Source organism: Mirounga leonina, unplaced genomic scaffold (assembly GCF_011800145.1).
Source record: "Mirounga leonina isolate KUSES-001 unplaced genomic scaffold, KU_Mleo_1.0 Mir_101595, whole genome shotgun sequence".
In the NCBI taxonomy this organism is placed as follows: Eukaryota; Metazoa; Chordata; class Mammalia; order Carnivora; family Phocidae; genus Mirounga; species Mirounga leonina.
In genome coordinates, this window is record NW_023270158.1 from 18750200 (window position 1) to 18770651 (window position 20452).

At 38.5% G+C, this 20452-nt stretch overlaps 2 pseudogenes; one reads left to right on the plus strand and one right to left on the minus strand.

Annotated features, from left to right (window-relative positions):
* Nucleotides 1-276: 276 nt before the first annotated feature.
* On the minus strand, nt 277-9880 carry LOC118004769 (annotated as a pseudogene).
* A 6601-nt stretch (nt 9881-16481) lies between these two features.
* On the plus strand, nt 16482-17118 carry LOC118006406 (annotated as a pseudogene).
* The last annotated feature ends 3334 nt before the right edge of the window (nt 17119-20452 follow it).

Below are 20452 nucleotides of genomic sequence, written 5' to 3' on the forward strand. Positions count from 1 at the left end.
TAGCACTAATAAATGAAAGAATCAAAGTCACAGGATACAAGATCATATGACAAGAATAAAAGATATGGGCATACCTCGGAGATATTGTAGGCTTGGTTCCAGACCACTGCAATAAAGCAAATATTGGAATAAAGTGAACCGAATGAACTTTTTGGTTTCCCAGTTCATATAAAAGTTATGTTTACACTACAGTGTAGTCTATTAAGTGTGCAAAGGCATTATGTCTAGAAAACAATGTACACGCCTTAATTAAAAAGTACTTTATGGTACAAAATGCTAATCATCATCTGAGCTTTTAATGAGTTGTAATCTTTTTGCTGGTGGAGGGTCCTGCCTTGATGTTGATGGCTGCCCACTGATCAGTGTGGTGGCTGCTGAAGGCTGGGCTGGGTTTTAGCATTTTACCCACAGAACTACTTTCAAAATTGGAGTCAATCCTCTCAAACCCTACTACTGCTTTAGCAACTAAGTATATGTAATACTCTAAATCCTTTATTGTCATTTTAATAATTTTCTCAGTATCTTCATCAGGAGTAGAAGCCACTACTCAAGAAGCCACTTTCTTGGAGCAAGATGGCGGAGGAATAGGAGACCTGGATTTCCTCTGGTCTCAGGAATTCAGCTGGATAGGGATCAAACCATTCTGAACACCTATGAACTCAACAGGAGATCAAAGAAAAGAATAGCAACAACTCTCTGAACAGAAAAGCGACCACTTTCTGGAAGGTAGAATGTGAGGAGAAGTGAATCCGAGGCGATATTCGGAAGAATAGACGGCGGGGGAGGGGCCTCTGTTGGCTGATTCTGGCAAGTGATAGAGCCGCGGGGCACAAAATCGGAACTTTTAGAAGTCTGCTCCACTGAGGGATGTCACTCCAGTGGCTAAGCGGGGGGTGGAACCCTCTCAGGACAGTGTGGTCTCGGGACCTTCGGGGTCACAGAAAGACTGGGGGTGACTGAGTGTGGCAGAGCTCCCAGGTATCGCAGCAGGGAAGCCGGCTGCAGAGACAGAGCTGAGACATGGGCTCTCAGCACGGGGTTGCCATAAACCATGATCCGCAGCACAGTCTGGCTACTGCTCCTCCAGCAGGGACACAACAAGTGGCAGATACGGGGAGACTCCCCTTCCTCCCCCGGAAGGACCAGCGCGGGAGTGCATGGCAGGGATCTGCTGGGTTTGGAGACTCCACACAGGGTCCTGTGCCAGAGATAGAAACACTGGGTCATAGGCCGGGGGAGCACGGAGTGCGGCCGGAGCCAGGAGTGATACGCTGCTTTTCTCGGGGGGTGCACTGACAAATGGGGCCCCAAGTTCTTGGCTCCTCCGGGGTGGAGACTGGGAGGCCATCATTTTCACTCTTGTCCTCCAAAGCTGTATGGAAAGCATGCAGGGAACAAAAGCTCCCGAGAGCAAACCTGAGCAGATTACTTAACCTGGACCTGGCAAGGGTGGGGCAATTCTGCCTCCGGCAGAGACATTTGGGAACCAGGGCAACAGGCCCCTCCCCCAGAAAATCAGCAAGAACAGCCAGCCAAGACCAAGTTTACCGATCAATGAGAATGGCAGAACTCCAGCACTAGGGGAATACTGCACATAGAATTCATGGCTTTTTCACCATGATTCTTTAGTCTTTCAAAGTTAATTTTTTTAACTATCTTTTCTTTTTTGAATTTTTCTTTTTCCCTTTTCAACCAACATCTTATCAATCTCTTTTTTTAAAAAAAAAATTAATTTTTAGAGTCATAATCTATCCCTTCATAGTAGCTACCCTTATTTTTGGCATATATATATATAAGTTGTTCTCTCTTTCAAATTTTGAGATACAGTTTCTTCTAACAGATCAAAATATACCCTAAATCTCTTCTGTATGGCTTTGTTCTAGTCTCCTGCCTGATTACATTCTCTCCCTTTTCTTTTTCTTTTTTTTTTTTTAAACCTCTTCTTTTTTTCGAACAACTTCTTATCAATTCCTATTATAAATTCTTTTATAATTTTCATCTTTACAGTCATATTCCATCCCTTCGTCATATCAACCCTTATTTTTGTACATATATAAGTTTTTCTTTCTTTAAAATTTTGGGAGGCACTTTCTTCTAACAGAGCAAAATACACCCAAAATCTAGTGTGTGGCACTGATCTATGCACCAGCCTGATCATATTTGATCATATTCTGTTTTTTTTGTTTTGTTCTGTTTTTGTTTGTTTTTATCTTTATCTTTTTCTTTTTCTTTTTTCTTTCTTTCCCTTTTTTTCCCCTGGTTTCAGGTCTTTTCTGATTTGTTTAGAGTATATTTCTGGGGATGTTGTTACCCTATTAGCATTTCGTTCTCTCATTCATCTATTCTCCTCTGGACAAAATGACAAGACAGAAAAAATCACCACAACAAAAAGAACAAGAGGTAGTACCAACTGCCAGGGACCTACTCAATATGGACATTAGTATGATGTCGGACCTAGAGTTCAGAATCATGATTTTAAAGATACTAACTGGGCTTGAAAAAAGCATGGAAGTTATTAGAGAAACCCGTTCTGGAGAAATAAAAGAACTAAAATCTAACCAAGTCAAAATCAAAAAGGCTATTAATGAGGTTCAATCAAAAATGGGGGTGCTAACTGCTAGGATGAATGAGGCAGAAGAGAGAATCAGTGATATAGAAGACCAAATGATGGAAAATAAAGAAGCTGAGAAAAAGAGAGATAAACAACTACTGGATCACGAGGGCAGAATTTGAGAGATAAGGGATACCATAAGACAAAGCTACATTAGAATAATTGGGATCCCAGAAGAAGAAGAAAGAGAGAGAGGGGCAGAAGGTATATTGGAGCAAATTATAGCAGAGAACTTCCCTAATTTGGGGAAGGAAACAGGCATCAAAATCCAGGAGGCACAGAGAACCCCTCTCAAAATCAATAAAAATAGGTCAACACTCTGACATCTAATACTAAAACTTACGAGTCTCAGAGAAAAAGAGAAAATCCTGAAAGCAGCTCAGGAGAAGAGATATGTAACTTACAATGGTAGAAACATTAGATTGGCAGCAGGCGTAACCACAGACACCTGGCAGGCCAGAAAGGACTGGCAGGATATATTCAGAGCACTAAATGAGAAAAATATGCAGTCAAGAATACTATATCCAGCTAGGCTGTCATTGAAAATAGAAGGAGAGAGAAAAAGCTTCCAGGACAAACAAAAACTAAAGGAATTTGCAAACACAAAACCAGCCCTACAAGAAATATTGAAAGGGGTCCTCTAAGCAAAGAGAGACCCTAAAAGCAACATAGACCAGAAAGGAACACAGACAATATACAGTAACAGTCACCTTACAGGCAATACAATGTCACTAAATTCTTATCTTTCAATAGTTACCCTGAATGTAAATGGGCTAAATGCCCCAATCAAAAGACACAGGCTATCAGATTGGATTAAAAAACAAGACCCATCGATATGCTGTCTGCAAGAGACTCATTTTAGACCCAAAGACACCCCCAGATTGAAAGTGAGGGGGTGGAAAACCATTTACCATGCTAATGGACATGAAAAGAAAGCTGGGGTGGCAATCCTTATATCAGACAAATTAGATGTTAAACCAAAGACTGTAATAAGAGCTGTGGAAGGACACTATATCCTACTTAAAGGGTCTATCCAACAAGAAGATCTAACAATTGTAAATATCTATGCCCCTAACATGGGAGCTGCCAACTATACAAGGCAATTAATAACAAAAGCAAAGAAACACATCGACAACAATACAATAATAGTGGGAGACTTTAACAACCCCCTCACTGAAATGGACAGATTGTCTAAGCAAAAGATCAACAAGGAAATAAAGACTTTAAATGACACACTGGACCAAATGGATTTCACAGATATATTCAGAACATTCCATCCCAAAGCAACAGAATACACATTCTTCTCTAGTGCCCATGGAACATTCTCAGGAATAAATCACATCCTAGGTCATAAATCAGGTCTCAACCGGTACCAAAAGATTGGGATCATTCCCTGCCTATTTTCAGACCACAGTGCTTTGAAACTAGAAGTCCATCATAAGAGGAAAGTCAGAAAGAACTCAAATACATGGAGGCTAAAGAGCATCCTACTGAAGAATGAATGCGTCAACCAGGAAATTAAAGGAGAATTGAAAAAATTCATGGAAACCAATGAAAATGAAAACACAACTGTTCAAAATCTCTGGGATACAGCAAAGGCAGTCCTAAGAGGAAAGTACATAGCAATACAAGCCTTTCCCAAGAAACAAGAAAGGTCTCAAATACACAACCTAACCCTACACCTAAAGGAGCTGGAGAAGAACAGCAAATAAAGCCTAAACCCAGTAGGAGAAGAGAAATAATCAAGATCAGAGCAGAAATCAATGAAATAGAAACCAAAAGAACAGTTGAAGAGATCAACGAAACTAGGAGCTGATTCTTTGAGAAAATTAATAAGATTGATAAATCCCTGGCCAGACTTATCAAAAAGAAAAGAGAAATGACCCAAATAAATAAAATCATGAATGAAAGAGGAGAGATCACAACCAACACCAAAGAAATACAAACAATTATAAGAACATATTATGAGCAACTCTATGCCAGCAAATTAGAAAACCTGGAAGAAATGGATGCATTCCTAGAGATGTATCAACTACCAAAAGGGAACCAGGAAGAAATAGAAAACCTGAACAGACCTAAAACCATTAAGGAAATTGAAGCAGTCATCAAAAATCTCCCAACAAACAAAAGCCCAGGGCCAGATGGCTTCCCAGGGAAATTCTACCAAATATTTAAAGAAGAATTAATACCTATTCTTCTGAAACTGTTCCAAAAAATAGAAATGGAAGGAAAACTTCCAAACTCGTTTTATGAGGCCAGCATTACCTTGATCCCAAAACCAGACAAAGACCCCATCAAAAAGGAGAATTACAGACCAATATCCTTGATGAACACGGATGCAAAAATTCTCACCAAAATACCAGCCAATAGGATCCAACAGTACATTAAAAGGATTATTCACCACGACCAAGTGGGATTTATCCCTGGGCTGCAAGGTTGGTTCAACATCCGCAAATCAATCAACGTGATACAATACATTAACAAAAGAAAGATCAAGAATCATATGATCCTCTCAATAGATGCAGAAAAAGCATTTGACAAAGTACAGCATCCTTTCTTGATCAAAACTCTTCAGAGTTTTTCAGGAACATACCTCAATATTACAAAAGCCATCTATGAAAAACCCACAGCGAATATCATTCTCAGTGAGGAAAAACTGAGAGCTTTCCCCCTAAGGTCAAGAATGCAGCAGGGATGTCCACTATCACCACTGCTATTCAACATAGTATTAGAAGTCCTAGCCACAGCAATCAGACAACAAAAAGAAATCAAAGGCATCCAAATTGGCAAAGAAGTCAAACTCTCACTGTTAGCAGATGATATGATACTTTATGTGGAAAACCCAAAAGACTCCACCCCAAAACTGCTAGAACTCATACAGGAATTCAGTAAAGTGGCAGGATATAAAATCAATGCACAGAAGTCAGTGGCATTCCTATACACCAAAAGGACAGAAGAAAGAGAAATTAAGGAGTCCATCCCATTTACAGTTGCACCCAAAACCATAAGATACCTATGCATAAATCTAACCAAAGAGGCAAAGGATCTGTACTCAGAAAACTATAAAATACTCATGAAAGAAATTGAGGAAGACACAAAGAAATGGAAAAACGTTCCATGCTCATGGATTGGAAGAACAAATATTGTGAAGATGTCAATGCTACCTAGAGCAACCTACACATTCAATGCAATCCCCATCAAAATACCATCCACTTTTTTCAAAGAAATGGAACAAATAATCCTAAAATTGGTATGGAACCAGAAAAGACCCTGAATAGCCAGAGGAATGTTGAAAAAGAAAAGCAAAGCTGGCGGCATCACAATTCCAGACTTCCAGCTTTGTTACAAAGCTGTCATCATCAAGACAGTATGGTACTGGCACAAAAACAGACACATAGATCAATGGAACAGAATAGAGAGCTCAGAAATAGACCCTCAACTCTATGGTCAACTCATCTTCGACAAAGCAGGAAAGAATGTCCAATGGAAAAAAGACAGTCTCTTCAACAAATGGTGTGGGAAAATTGGACAGCCACATGCAGAAGAATGAAACTGGACCATTTCCTTAGACCACACACAATAATAGACTCCAAATGGTTGAAAGACCTCAATGTGAGACAGGAGCCCATGAAAATCCTAAAGGAGAACACAGGCAGCAACCTCTTTAACCTCAGTCGCAGCAATTTCTTCCTAGAAACATCGCCAAAGACAAGGGAAGCAAGGGCAAAAATGAACTATTGGGACTTCATCAAGATAAAAAGCTTTTGCACAGCAAAAGAAACAGTCAACAAAACCAAAAGACAACCGACAGAATGGGAGAAGATATTTGCAAGTGACATAACAGATAAAGGGCTAGTATCCAAAATCTATAAAGAACTTCTCAAACTCAACCCCCAAAGAACAAAGAATCCAATCAAAAAATGGGCAGAAGACATGAACAGACATTTCTGCAAAGAAGACATCCAAATGGCCAACAGACACATGAAAAAGTGCTCAACATCGCTCGGCATCAGGCAAATCCAAATCAAAACCTCAATGAGATACCACCTCACACCAGTCAGAATGGCTAAAATTAACAAGTCAGGAAACGACAGATGTTGGCAGGGACATGAAGAAAGGGGAACCCTCCCACACTGTTGGTGGGAATGCAAGCTGGTGCAGCCACTCTGGAAAACAGTACGGAGGTTCCTCAAAAAGTTGAAAATAGAGCTACCATACGATCCAGCAATTACACTACTGGGTATTTACCCCAAAGATACAAATGTAGGGATCTGAAGGGGTACATGCACCCCAATGTTTATAGTAGCAATGTCCACAATAGCCAAACTGTGGAAAGAGCCAAGATGTCCATCGACAGATGAATGGATAAAGAAGATGTGGTATATATACACAATGGAATATTATGTAGCCATCAAAAGGAATGAGATGTTGCCATTTGCAATGACGTGGATGGAACTGGAGGGTGTTATCCTGAGCAAAATAAGTCAGTCAGAGAAAGACATGTATCATATGACCTCACTGATATGAGGAATTCTTAATCTCAGGAAACAAACTGAGTGTTGCTCGAGTGGTGGGGGGTGGGAGGGATGGGGTGGCTGGGTGATAGACATTGGGGAGGGTATGTGCTATGGTGAGCACTGTGAATTGTGCAAGACTGTTGAATCACAGATCTGTACCTCTGAAACAAAGAATGCAATATATGTTAAGAAAAAAAAAAGAAGAAGATAGCAGGAGGGGAATAATGAAGGGGGGGAAATCGGAGGGAGAGACAAACCATGAGAGACGATGGACTCTGAAAAACAAAGTGAGGGTTCTATAGGGGAGGGGGATGGGAGGATGGGTTAGCCTGGTGATGGGTATTGAGGAGGGCACGTTCTGCATGGAGCACTGGGTGTTATGCGCAAACAATGAATCATGGAACACTACATCAAAATCTAATGATGTAATGTATGGTGATTAACATAACAATAAAAAATAAAAAAAAAAAACGAAGCCACTTTCTTTGCTTATCCATGAGAAGCAATTCCTTATCCATTCAAATTTTGTCATTTGGTTGCAGTAATTCAGTCCCATCTTCAGGCTCTACTCCTAATTTTAGTTCTCTTGCTGTTTCTACCACATCCATAGTTACTTTCTCCAGTAAAGTCTTGAATCCATCAAAGTCATCCATGAGTGTTGGAATCAACTTCTTCCAAACTCCTAATAATGTTGCTATCTTGACCTTTGCCCATGAATCATGAATGTTCTTAATGGCAACTAAAATGGTGAATCCTTCCCAGAAGGTTTTCAATTTACTGTGCCCAGATCCATCAGAGGAATCACTAGTTATGGCAGTTATTGCATTACAAACTGTATTTCTTAAAGAATAAGGCTTGAAAGTCAAAATTAGTCCTTGATCCATAGACTGCAGAATGGATGTTGTGTTAGCAGGCATGAAAACATTCATCTCATTGTACATCTCCATCGTGGCTGTCAGGGGACCAGGTGTATTGTCAATGAGCAGTAATATTTTGGGGTTTTTTTGTTTTTTTTCCCCAGAAGCTATTTTTTAATTTTTTTAAACAAGACCTATTTTTTATTTTATTTTGATTTTATATTTATTTTTTTATGTTCAGTTAGCCAGCATATAGTACATCATTAGTTTTTGATGTAGTGTTCAGTGATTCATTAGTTATTTATAACACTCAATGCTCATCACCACACATGCCCTCCTTAACACCCATCACCCAGTTACTCCATCCCCCCAACCCCCTCCCTTCTGTAACTCTCAGTTTGGTTCCCAGAGTCCAGAGTCTCTCATGGTTTGTCTCCCTCTCTGATTTTTTCCCATTCAGTTTTCCCTCCCTACCCCTGTGGTCCTCCTCACTATTCCTTATGTCACACATATGAATGAAACCATATGATAATTGTCTTTCTCTGCTTGACTTATTTTACTTAGCATAATCCCCTCCAGTTCCATCCATGTCGATGCAAATGGTGGATATTTGTCCTTTTTGATGGCTGAATTATATTCCATTGTATGTATGTACCACATCTTTTTTTATCCATTCATCTGTTGAAGGGCATTTTGTCTCCTTCCACAGTTTGGCTATTGTGGACATTGCTGCTATGAATATTGGGGTGCAGGTACCCCTTCTTTTCACTACATCTGTGTCTTTGGGGTAAATACCCAGTAGTGCAATTGCTGGGTCATAGGGTAGCTCTATTTTTAACATCCGAGGAACCTCCATACTGTTTTCCAGAGTGGCTTGGATGGGAGCAGTAATATTTTGAAAGAAATCTTCTTTTCTGGGCAGTAGGTCTCAACAGTGGGCTTAAAATATTCAGTAAACCATGTTGTAAACAGATGTGCTGTCATTTAGGCTTTGTTGTTCCATTTATAGAACAAAGCAGAGTAGAGTTAGCGTAATTCTTAAGGGCCTAGGGTATTTGGAATGGTAAATGAACATTGGCTTCAACTTCAAGTCACCAGCTGCATTAGCCCCTAACAAGAGTGTCAACCTGTCCTTTGAAACTTTGAAGCCAAGCACTGACTTCTCCTCTCTAGCTATTCTAGATAAATGGCATTTTTTTTCCAATAAAAATTCTAAGTGGCATCTGCTTCCAATAAAATGCTGTTTTGTTTACACTGAAAATCTGTTGTTTAGTGTAGCCATCTTCAATGATTATCTTAGCTAGGTCTCCTGGATACGTTGCTGCAGCTTCTCCATCAGCACTTGCTGACTGACTTGTACTTGTATGTTATGGAGATGACTTCTTTCCTTAAACCTCATGAACCAACTTCTGCTAGCTTCCAACTTGTCTTCTGCAGCCTCCTCACCTCTCTCAGTCTTCACAGAACTGAAGAGAGTCAGGGCCTTGCTCTGGATTAGGCTTTGGCTTAAGGGAATGTTGTGGCTGGTTTGATCTTGTATCCAGACCACTGAAACTTTATATATATCCCAAACAAGGCTGTTTCACTTTCTTTTCATTTCTGTGTTCACTGGAGGAGCACTTTTAATTTCTTCTAAGAAGTCTTCCTTTGCATTCAGAAGTTGGCTAACTGCTTGGCACAAAAGGCATAGCTTTTGGTCTACCTAGGCTTTTGACATGTCTCCCTCATGAAGCTTAATCATTTCTAGCTTTTGGTTTAAAGTGAGAGACATGTGACTCTTCCTTTCACTTGAACTCCTAGAGGGCATTGTAGGGTTAATTGAGCTCCTTTCAATAGGTTGTGTCTCAGGGAACAGGGAGGCCTGAAGAGGAGAGAGATGAGGAAACAGCCAGTAGGTGGAGCAGTCAGAACACATACAACATTTACCATCAAATTCTCTGTCTTATACAGGTGCAATTTGTGGCACCCCAAAACAATTGCCATCATAGTATTAAAAATCACTGATAAAAGATCACCATAATAAATATAAAAATAATAATGAAAAAGTTAGAAATATTGTCAGAATTACCAAAATATGACATAAAGACACAAAGTGAGCCAATGCTCTTAGAAAAATGATGCTGATAGACTTACTCAATGCAAGGTTGCTGCAAACTTTCAACTTGTAAAAAATGCAAAATATGCAAAGCACAATAAAGTGAAGCACAATAAAACAAGGTATGTCTATACAAAAAATCAATTGCAATAGCAGAAATCAATTTTAAAATTTTTAAATGAAATTCTGACAATTTCAAATAATGAAATATTTATTAATAAGTATAAAGAAGTATAAGAATCTTCACTGAAAATTAGAAAACAATGCTGAGAAAAATTAAAGAAAATCTAAAGAAATGGAGAGTTGTGTTGTGGATTAGAAGGCAGTACTGTTAAGAAATTTAATTCCCCCAGTGCACCTGGGTGATGCAGTCAGTTAAGTGTCCTAACTCTTGGTTTCAGCTTGGGGTGTGATCTTGGGGTCATGAGATCGAGCTCAGCGTTGAGCTCCATGCTCAGTATGGAGTCACCTTGAGGTTCTCTCTCCCTCTCCCTCTGCCCCTACCACTCATGTGTGCTCTCTCTCTCTTTCAAATAAATAAATTAATAAATATTAAAAAAATTTTACTCCCCCTAAATTTATCCATCACTGCAATACAATTCCAAGTCAAAAGCTCCACAACCAATTTTTAGCATTTGACAAATTGAATCTTATATTTGTTTGGAAAAGCAAAGGACACAGAATAGCCAAAACAATTTTGAAAAAGGAGGATCAAGGTGTAGGATTCATATTACTAGTATTAAGACTCATTTTCAATCTACAGCAATTAAAACAGTGCAGTTCCAGCATAACACTAGATAGAACAATGAAACAGAATAGAGAGCACAGAAGTAGAACTGCATATATATCTTTTTGATATAGATACCAAAAAGATTCAAAGAAAGAAAGTCTTCAACACTTATTACATATTGCTAGGAAAACTCTATATAGTTATGGGAAACAATGAACCTTGACCCTACATTAGACTAGAGACAAAAAAATTAATACAAGATGGATCATAAGTATAATTATAAAAGATAAAAATTTTAAGTTTCTAAAAGAAAAAAAAGTATATTATATTTATGACTGGAAGCTTCTCTTATGGAAAACAAAAAGCCCTAGAAATAAAGAAAAAAATTACAAATTCAAATTTATCAAAATTGAAAACCTATGTTCATTAAAGATGTATTTTATATGATTTTCTTTTCTTTCCTTTCTTAGCATATTGGTCGTGGTTGCTGTTGTTTTTATTGTTCTTCTTTTATTTTCTTTAGTGTTTGTCTTAGAGAGTTTGTAATATACATTTACAGCTAATCCAAGTCCACTTTCCAATAAGTGTATACTCACACTTCATGAATAATGTTATAATAACAAAATAATCCTAATTACTTCTTCCTGTCCCTTGTATCATTACTGTCATTCAAGTATACATAAGCATATATATTCATAAGGTATATACCTAAGCATATATAATTGAATACATTGTTGGTGTTATTATTTTGAACAAACTGTTGTCTGTTAATTAAGAATAAGAAAAATTTATTTTACCTTCCTATTCCTACTTTGATGTTCTTTCTTACTTTGTGTAGATCTGCATTTCTAAACTGTATTATTTTCCTTTTCCCTAAAGAAGTTCGTTTATCATTTCTTGCAAGGCGGGTCTACTGGCAACAAATTTCCTCAAGTTTTGTTTGTCTGAGAAAGTGTTTATTACTTCCTCACTCTTGGAGGATAATTTTGCAGAGTACAGAATTCTAGGTTGGTGTGTATTTTCTCTCAACATTTTCAATATTTCACTCTACTCTCTTCTTGCCTGTATGGTTTCTGAGATGTTGGATGTAATTCTTATTTTTGTTCCTCTATAGGTAAGGTGTTTTTTTTTCCTCTGGCTTCTTGGAGAATTTTTTCTTTATTTTGATTTTCTGTAGTTTGAAAATTATTTGCCTACATAAAGTTTTTTGAGGATTTTTCTTGCTTGGTGTTCTTGAGCTTCCTGGATCTGTGATTTGGTATCTGACATTAATTTGAGGAAATTCTGTGTCATGATTGCTTCAAGTATTTCCTCTGTTCCTTTCTCAATTTCTTATCCTTATGGCATTCTCATTTGTGTGTGTTACACCTTTAATAGTTCTCTCACAGTCCTTGAATATTCTGGTTGTTTTTAGTCTTTGTGCTCTTTGCTTTTCAGTCTTCAAAGTTTCTATTGCTATATCCTTGATTTCAGATAGTCTTTCTTTAATTTTGTCCAGTCTACTAATAAGCATATCAAAGGCACTCCTCATTTTTAATATAGTTTAAAAAAAAATCTTTACCATTTATTTTTGGTTCTTTCTCAGGATTTTCATCTTTCTACTTACATTTTGCATCTGTTCTTGCATGCTGTCTACTTTATCTATTAGAGCTCTTAACATATTGGTCATGATGGTTATACATTTCTGGTCTGATAATTCTGACATTCCTCCCATGTCAGGTTCTGATGCTTGCTCTGTCTCTTCCAATTATATTTTTGGCCTTTTAGTATGCTTTCTAATTTTTCCTGATAGCCAAACAAGATGTAAAAAAGAGAAAGGAACAGGTATAACTTAGCCTTTAGCAAATTGGTGGTAAGGTGTGAGGGAATGGGAAGCATTCTACCATCCCACGATTAGGTCTCAGTCTATTTGTGAGCCTGTATCTCTGGACTATGGACTTTATAAGAGTTTCTCAGTTTTTTCTCTCCACCCTTAGGAATGACAGGATGACTACAGTGGGCTGGAATTGGATATTTCCCTCCTACCAGATCAGTTAGGCTGTGATAATGCTCCAGCAAGTTAGGCTCTGGGTAACTAGTTTCCTTTGAAAGCAGGCCTTGTCAAGAAGAACAGAGGGCTGGGGCATATTTCAAAACCCTTCCTTCCCTCCAACCACTGCCAGAGTAGGAGGGAATATTTCTCTGATATTTACTGTGGGAACCTACTCAAGCTCCTGGAGATAAATTTCACAATATTGTGGATCTCCTTTAGGACTGGATCCCCCTAGAATTTTAAGCTCTTGGAGTTACCTACTCGGAGCTTTTAGCAACTTGTCAGTTTCAGTTCAAGTTTTCCTAACCCTGCAGTGGTTCCCATGGTGGCTTCTGCTTGAGAGTCTCGGCTCTGGTAAGCTGTGACTCCATCTATTTGCCTCTCCTTTGTCTCTTCAATGTTGAGGGCAGTAATTTGCCCAATGTCTTGCCATCTTTTATGGATCTGAGAGTTGTTAATTTTTCATTCTGTTCAGTTTTTACTTGTTATTAGGATGGAGAAGTGACTTCCAAGATCTTTACATGTGGAAGAGGAAACCCTCCCCCTGTGTTTATGTAAGTCTAAAAGATAGATCGGGAAAAACATAGCTCTTTTTTTTTAAGATTTATTTACTTATTTGAGAGAGAGAGAGAGAGTAGGGGAAGGGGCAGAGAGAGAAGGAGAGAGAGAATCCTCAAGCAGACTTCTCACTGAGCATGGAACCCAACACAGGGCTCCATCCCAAGTCCCTGAGATCAAGACCTGTGTGGAAATCAAGAATCCAACACTCAACTGACTGAGCCATTGAGGCATCCCAAGGGAAAAGCATAACTCTTTATGGTTAAAATATGGTAGTAGAAAGTATTCCTTTTTTTTAAATATTTTATTTTTTTAATTTTTTTTAGTATGTTATGTCACCAGACAGTAAGTACATCATTAGTTTTTGATGTAGTGCTCCATGATTCATTGTTTGCATATAACACCCTGTGCTCCATGCAATACATGCCCTCCTTAATACCCATCATCTGGCTGACCCATCCCCCCAACCCCACCCCCCTCTAAAACCCTCATATTGTTTCCTGGAGTCCATAGTCTCTCATGGTTCATCTCACCCTCTGATTTCCCCCCCTTCATTTTTCGCTTCCTTCTCCTATCCTCCATGCTATTCCTTATGTTCCACAAATAAGTGAAACCATACGATAATTGTCTTTCTCTGCTTAACTTATTTCACTTAGCATAATCTCCTCCAGTTCCATCCATGTTGATGCAAATGTTGGGTATTCATCCTTTCTGATGGCTGAGTAATATTCCATTGCATATATGTACCACATCTTCTTTATCCATTCATCTGTTGAAGGGCATCTCGGCTCTTTCCACAGTTTGGCTATTGCGGACTTTGCTGCTATGAACATTGGGGTGCAGGTACCCCTTTTTTTCACTACATCTGTGTCTTTGGGGTAAATACCTAGGAGTGCAATTCCTGGGTCATAGGGTAGCTCTATTTTTAACATCCTGAGGCACCTCCACACTGTTTTCCAAAGTGGCTGTACCAACTTGCATTCCCACCAACAGTGTAAGAAGGTTCCCCTTTCTCCACAAACTCTGCAACATTTGTTGTTTCTTGCCTTGTCAATTTTTACCATTCTAACTGGTGTAAGGTGGTATCTCAATGTGTTTTTGATTTGAATTTCCCTGATGGCTAATGATTTTGAGCATTTTTTCATGTGTCTGTTAGCCATTTGTATGTCTTCTTTGGAGAAGTATCTGTTGATGTCTTCTGCCCACTTTTTGACTTGATTATTTGTTTTTTGGGTGTTGAGTTTGACAAGTTCTTTATAGATCTTGGATATCAGCCCTTTGTCTGTAGTGTCATTTGTAAAAAACTTCTCCCATTCTGTGGGTTGCCTCTTTGTTTTGTTGACTGTTTCCTTGCTGTGCAGAAGCTTTTTATCTTGACAAAGTGCCAAAATTTCATCAACCAATACCAAAAGATTGAGATTATTCCCTGCATATTCTCAAGCCACAATGCTTTGAAACTGGAACTCAATCACAAGAAAAAATTTGGAAGAAATTCAAACATTTGGAAGCTAAAGACCATCCTGCATAAGAATGTTTGGGTCAACCAGGAAATCAAAGAAGAACTTAAACAATTCATGGAAACCAAGGAGAATAAAAACACATCAGTTCCAAAACCTAGGGGATACTGCAAGGGTGGTCCTAAGGGGGAAATACATAGCCATCCAAGCCTCAATCAAAAAAATAGAAAAATCCCGAATACCTAAATTAACTTTACACCTTAAGGAACTGGATAAAGAGGAACAAATAAAGCCTAAGCTAGGCATGAGAAGAGAAATAATTAAGATTAGAGCAGAGATCAATGAATTAGAAACCAGAAATACAGTAGAGCAAATCAACGAAACTAGAAGCTGGTTCTTTGAAAGAATTAATAAGATCGATAAACCACTGGCCAGACTTATCCAAAAGAAAAGAGAAAGGACACAAATTAATAAAATTATGAATGAAAGGGGAGAGATCACGACTAACATCAAGGAAATAAAAACAATTACTAGAGATTATTATCAACAACTATATGCCAATAAATTAAGCAGCCTGGAAGAAATGGATGCCTTCCTGAAAACCTATAAACTACCAAGACTGAAAGAGGAAGAAATCAACAACCTGAATAGACCAGTAACCAGAAACGAGCTTGAAGCAGTGATCAAAAACCTCCCAAAAAACAAGAGTCCAGGGCCTGATGGATTCCCTGGGGAATTCTACCAAACATTCAAAGAAGAAATAATACCTATTCTCCTGAAGCTGTTTCATGAAATAGAAACAGAAGGAAAGCTTCCAGACTCATTCTATGAGGCCAACATTACCTTGATCCCAAAACCAGGCAAAGACCCCAATCAGAAAGGAGAATTATAGACCAATATCTCTGATGATTATGGATGCCAAAATTCTCAACATGATCCTAGCTAATAGGATCCAACAGTACATTAAAAGGATTATCCATCACAACCAGGTGGGATTTATCCCTGGGATGCAAGGGTGGTTCAACATTCTCAAATCAATCAGTGTGATAGAACACATTACTAAGAGAAGTGACAAGAACCATATGGTCCTCTCAAATGGAAAGTATTTCTTATGTATGCTTATGGTGGTACAACCCTTTCAGTTATACCTATATTGAGGTGGGGGATATTTAAAAATAAGACATTAAGAAAGGTACTTAGAGTATTATTTCAAATCTGCTTCTTTCTTTTTAAAAAAGATTTTTTTTATTTTAGAGAGAGAGAGAGAGAGTGTGTGTGTGTGTGTGTGTGAGAGAGAGAGAGAGAGTGAAAAAACAGGGGTATAGGCAGAGGGAGAGGGAGAAGTAGACTCTCCGCTGAGAAGGAAGCCTGACATGGGGCTTCATCTGGAGACTCCAGGATGGTGACTTGAGCTGAAGACAGACGCTTAACCTACTGAGCCACCCAGGCACCCCTCAAATCTGCTTTTTTCTTAACAATAACAATATTTCACATTACATTAACAAATAATGTCCATTTAAATATCAACCACCTGTAATTATAATGGACTTCAACAGATACCAATACTAAATAACATTGGCAAAGTAAACTAAGGAAGTTTGGTTTAATTTCATTATTTAAATGAAAGAAAGTATCAAACTCATCTATGTTTTGTCAAATCAAATTAAAACTAGACTGTGTGGGGTTCTGTCCACTGCGCTCACTCTGTGCTCATCAGCAGCCTGTGGGCAGGCCGGAGGTCATGGTCTGCCTCTTGGGGAGTGCAGCACTACAGAGACTGCTTGCATGCCCCAACTCCAGAGGTTCCTTCTGGATCCGGGAGTGGACCCTGGTTGCAGTGAAACCAGATAGGGTGCAGCAGCAGTTCGTTGGGGATGTGATCCAACACTTGGAGAGGAAGGGCTTCAAGCTGGTGGCAATGAAGATGTTGCAGGCACCAGAGAGAGCCTTGCCAAGCACTACCATGATCTGCAAAGGAAGACCTTCTACCCAGCCCTCATCAGTCACATGAGCTTCAGCCCCATGGGGCCATGGTCGGGGAAAGCCCTAACATGGTCTGCTCCTCAAGGGCCATGATAGGACACACCAACTCAGCTGAGGCTGCCCCCAGCACCATGGTGGGGGGATTTGGGGGGTACTTCAGCATCCACATCAGCGACTCTGTGGAGAGAGCCCAGAGGGAGCTCCAACTATAGTTCCAGATCAGTGAGTTGGTGGACTAGGCAGACAATGGGCACCAGAGCAGCATCTACCCAGCCTGAGCGCTCAGGCTGCCCTCAGCCACCCCAGCAGCCACCCAGAATCACCTATCTCTGTCAACAAGTACTTGAGCCCACACCCATGGTCAGCCCTTCTGTCCCAGACCACCTTCCTGTACACCTTCTGCCCCACCCCAGTCCAGAGGGTTTGAGCAACCAACTTTATGTGCCTTTTAGTATCCTAAGCCAGCAAGAAATAGGACCAAATCCTTTCTATACCAAAGTGTCAACTTTAGGGTGTCTCCAAAATTGTGGGTGTGACCTCCCTTCCCCAAAGTGGGGGAGGGGGGACATTAAAATTTACTGTGTTGTACATGGGGGGGGATTGTTTATTATAGTTTTTGCCATCTCTGAGGTAGGGATGAGGACTTTATGCAAAGTTTTATGACTTTGAGAATAGAAATAGGGCTTATCCTCCCATACACACACACACACACACACACACACAACTAGAGGGGTTTGGGTACTGCAGTAAGTACATTAACCTACAATTTCACTGTCCATACTGTGGTTTACACTAAGTTTAGATGTCCTTTGAGTTCAGTTATTTTAAAAAGTGGAAAAACTCAAAGATCTCAAACCGGTTGTGCAGCCTCAGCTGAGGTGTGCAGAATGTTTCTTTAGATAATATGTCTCTAAGCATTAGATAGCAACAACTTTTCTTTTTGTATCACAATTACAAGAATTTCTTGAACTGGAATTTTCAGAGAAGCCGTGCAAATGTACTGTTCCAGAGAAGCTATGGAAAGGAATTACTCTGAAGAAATGTTTCATACTATAATGTCTAATATGGGTTGCACATTAGACATACCATCTTTTCTTTCCCTTTCCTTTCTTCAACAAGGAGAAAAAAAATGAGCCATATTTTTTGAGATCTTCTATTCTCTTTTTGATGACTTCAAAAGATGCTAACGTTAGGTTAGCATTCTGAGGTTCAACTGTTTTTGAAGTTCAATTATTTAAGCAGATTAATATTTTCTGTCACTAAGAGAACAACCCAAAATGAGCCATTTAACTATCATTAACATAATGTTCTGAAAAACTAATTGGCACACTGCTCAGATTCAAGGAAAAAAACGCACTTGAAGGGTTTCTGTGACTTTTTTTTTCTTCTTTTCCTTTCATTCTGTTCAGATGATTCACAGAAAGCACCTATGAAATTTAGATTTCAGGAAACATTGGTGCATAGCATAATTACAGCCTTCTTTATTCACCAGTACTTGAAGACTAACATTCATTTTTACTTAAACTATTATATGTTGAAATAAGATTCACTTCACATATTATTTTGCAAAATACCTGCTCAAGTTTATTGAATGTTTTTCTAAAAACTAGTGTAATTCCTTACTATAACTACTTTTCAACTACAGATTTTCTGACATGACTAGACACAAACCTCTAAGGATTTTATACCTTAGCGAGCATTGTATAAATAAGATAAAATTACTTTTGTTTTAGAGAAAACATAAAATTTTTCCAGTGAAAGCCTATTAACACACACATACAAAAACTACTTTCCTTGACAGACTTAACAACTGATAATGTGTATTATTATTTAGTACCGAATTCCAGTAGACAAATTAGGAAAACAAACAAGCCCTTGTCTTGTTCTATATTAATATAAATACTTAGCCCTAATTTAAATGTAAATAGAATATTAGTCAATCCTCACTCTAAGTTAAGCTGTATCTTGGAGACAAATATAGTCAGTTATGTAATTTGTCTTTTAATTAGTGCCACATGTTCAGAGTTATTTTAACTTTTTAAAACAAAACTAATATCTCAGACCAAATAATATTATATCTGAACCTAAAAATGTCAAATTCTGTTGGCTTCCATACCCATTCAGTGTACATGCATAAGCAAACATACTCACAGACTACTTATTTTTATCTAAAGCATTTTTTTTCCAACTTGTAAATATGGAGAATTTTTCAAAAAGGAAAGTAAAATCCTGAGCTAGGAGCTTTAGATTTTTTCCCTCACTCCCCAACCTCCCCCCAATGAAACACCCACATTCACCCAACTATGGTTATAAACACTAGATAAACTGATTTCATATAAAAATCAATAGCCTATCAACCACCCTGAACAACACAAGTAGATCATTTTCTAAGCATTTACTTATCTCCTCAAATCATGTGATAAACAAAGCTTCTGCATGCCCACTTAGCAATTTAGGAAAAGCAGAGGGAGAACATCTGGCATCCTTTTATCTCCCTGTGGTAAGCAGGCAGAATAACCCTCTCTAAAAAAAAAAAAAAAAAAAAAAAAGTCCATACCCTAATCCCCAGAACCTGTAATATGTTGCCTTAATTGGCAAATAAGATTTTAAAGATTTCAAGGACTTATTCTAGATTAATCAAGTGGGCCCAGTGTAATCACATGAGTCCTTAAAAGTAAAAGAGAAAGTTTGAAGACTGGGTCAGAAAAATGAGATAATGAAAGCAGGGGAAGATTGCTATTACTATCCTGAAAATGAAGGAAGAGGGTCATGAGCCAAGGAAGATGGGAAGCTTAGAACGACCTTTAACTGATAACGAACAAGGAAAAGAGGGCCTCAGTCCTACAACCACATGGAATTGAATTCTGCCAACAACCTGAATAAACAGGGAAATTGATTCGCTCTTAGAGCCACCAGGAAGGAATGCAGCCCCACTGACACAGATTTCAGCCTGACGAGACCTGCATGAGAGTTTCGGGCTATAGATCTGTAAGATTATAAATCATGTTGTTTTAAGTCCGTAAGTTTGTGGCAGCAAGAGAAAGCCAATATATTCTCTTCACAAATACTTTCTGCAGAAGACTTTCATTGGAGTGAATTTATTTTAAAATAAGAAAGGACTTGTGAGTTTCTACTAAAGATTCTTAAATAAGTCCTATGATTTGGGAACATTCTGGAATGATGTATCTCTTTAGAAAATGATTTATTTCTTGTTTAATCAAATGAAATTCATTTTATCTTATAGTCTGCATCATCCTAGATTTGAAACATGGTTTCACATCTCAGCCTTATTTATTGGGATACCCTGGAACTCCAAAAAGAACACAAAATGAACTGTTCCTGTTTCTCTGCCACTTTAACTAGATGCTATATGTGCAAGACCAAATAGTAATCCTTCAGATTTATTTTTATACTCAGACTTTCCCTTCACAATCCTTGCCAAATTACAGTGGTAATGGCAGTTACTTTTTCATAAGCAACAGGGTGCCTGCAAGATTGATTATCAAGTGATTCTCAAATTTCCAGTGCTCACACGTTGTTCTCACAAGACTTTGAGCATCATAAAATAACTACAATATTCATTCATCATCAAGGGAAGGATCTACTTTTTCC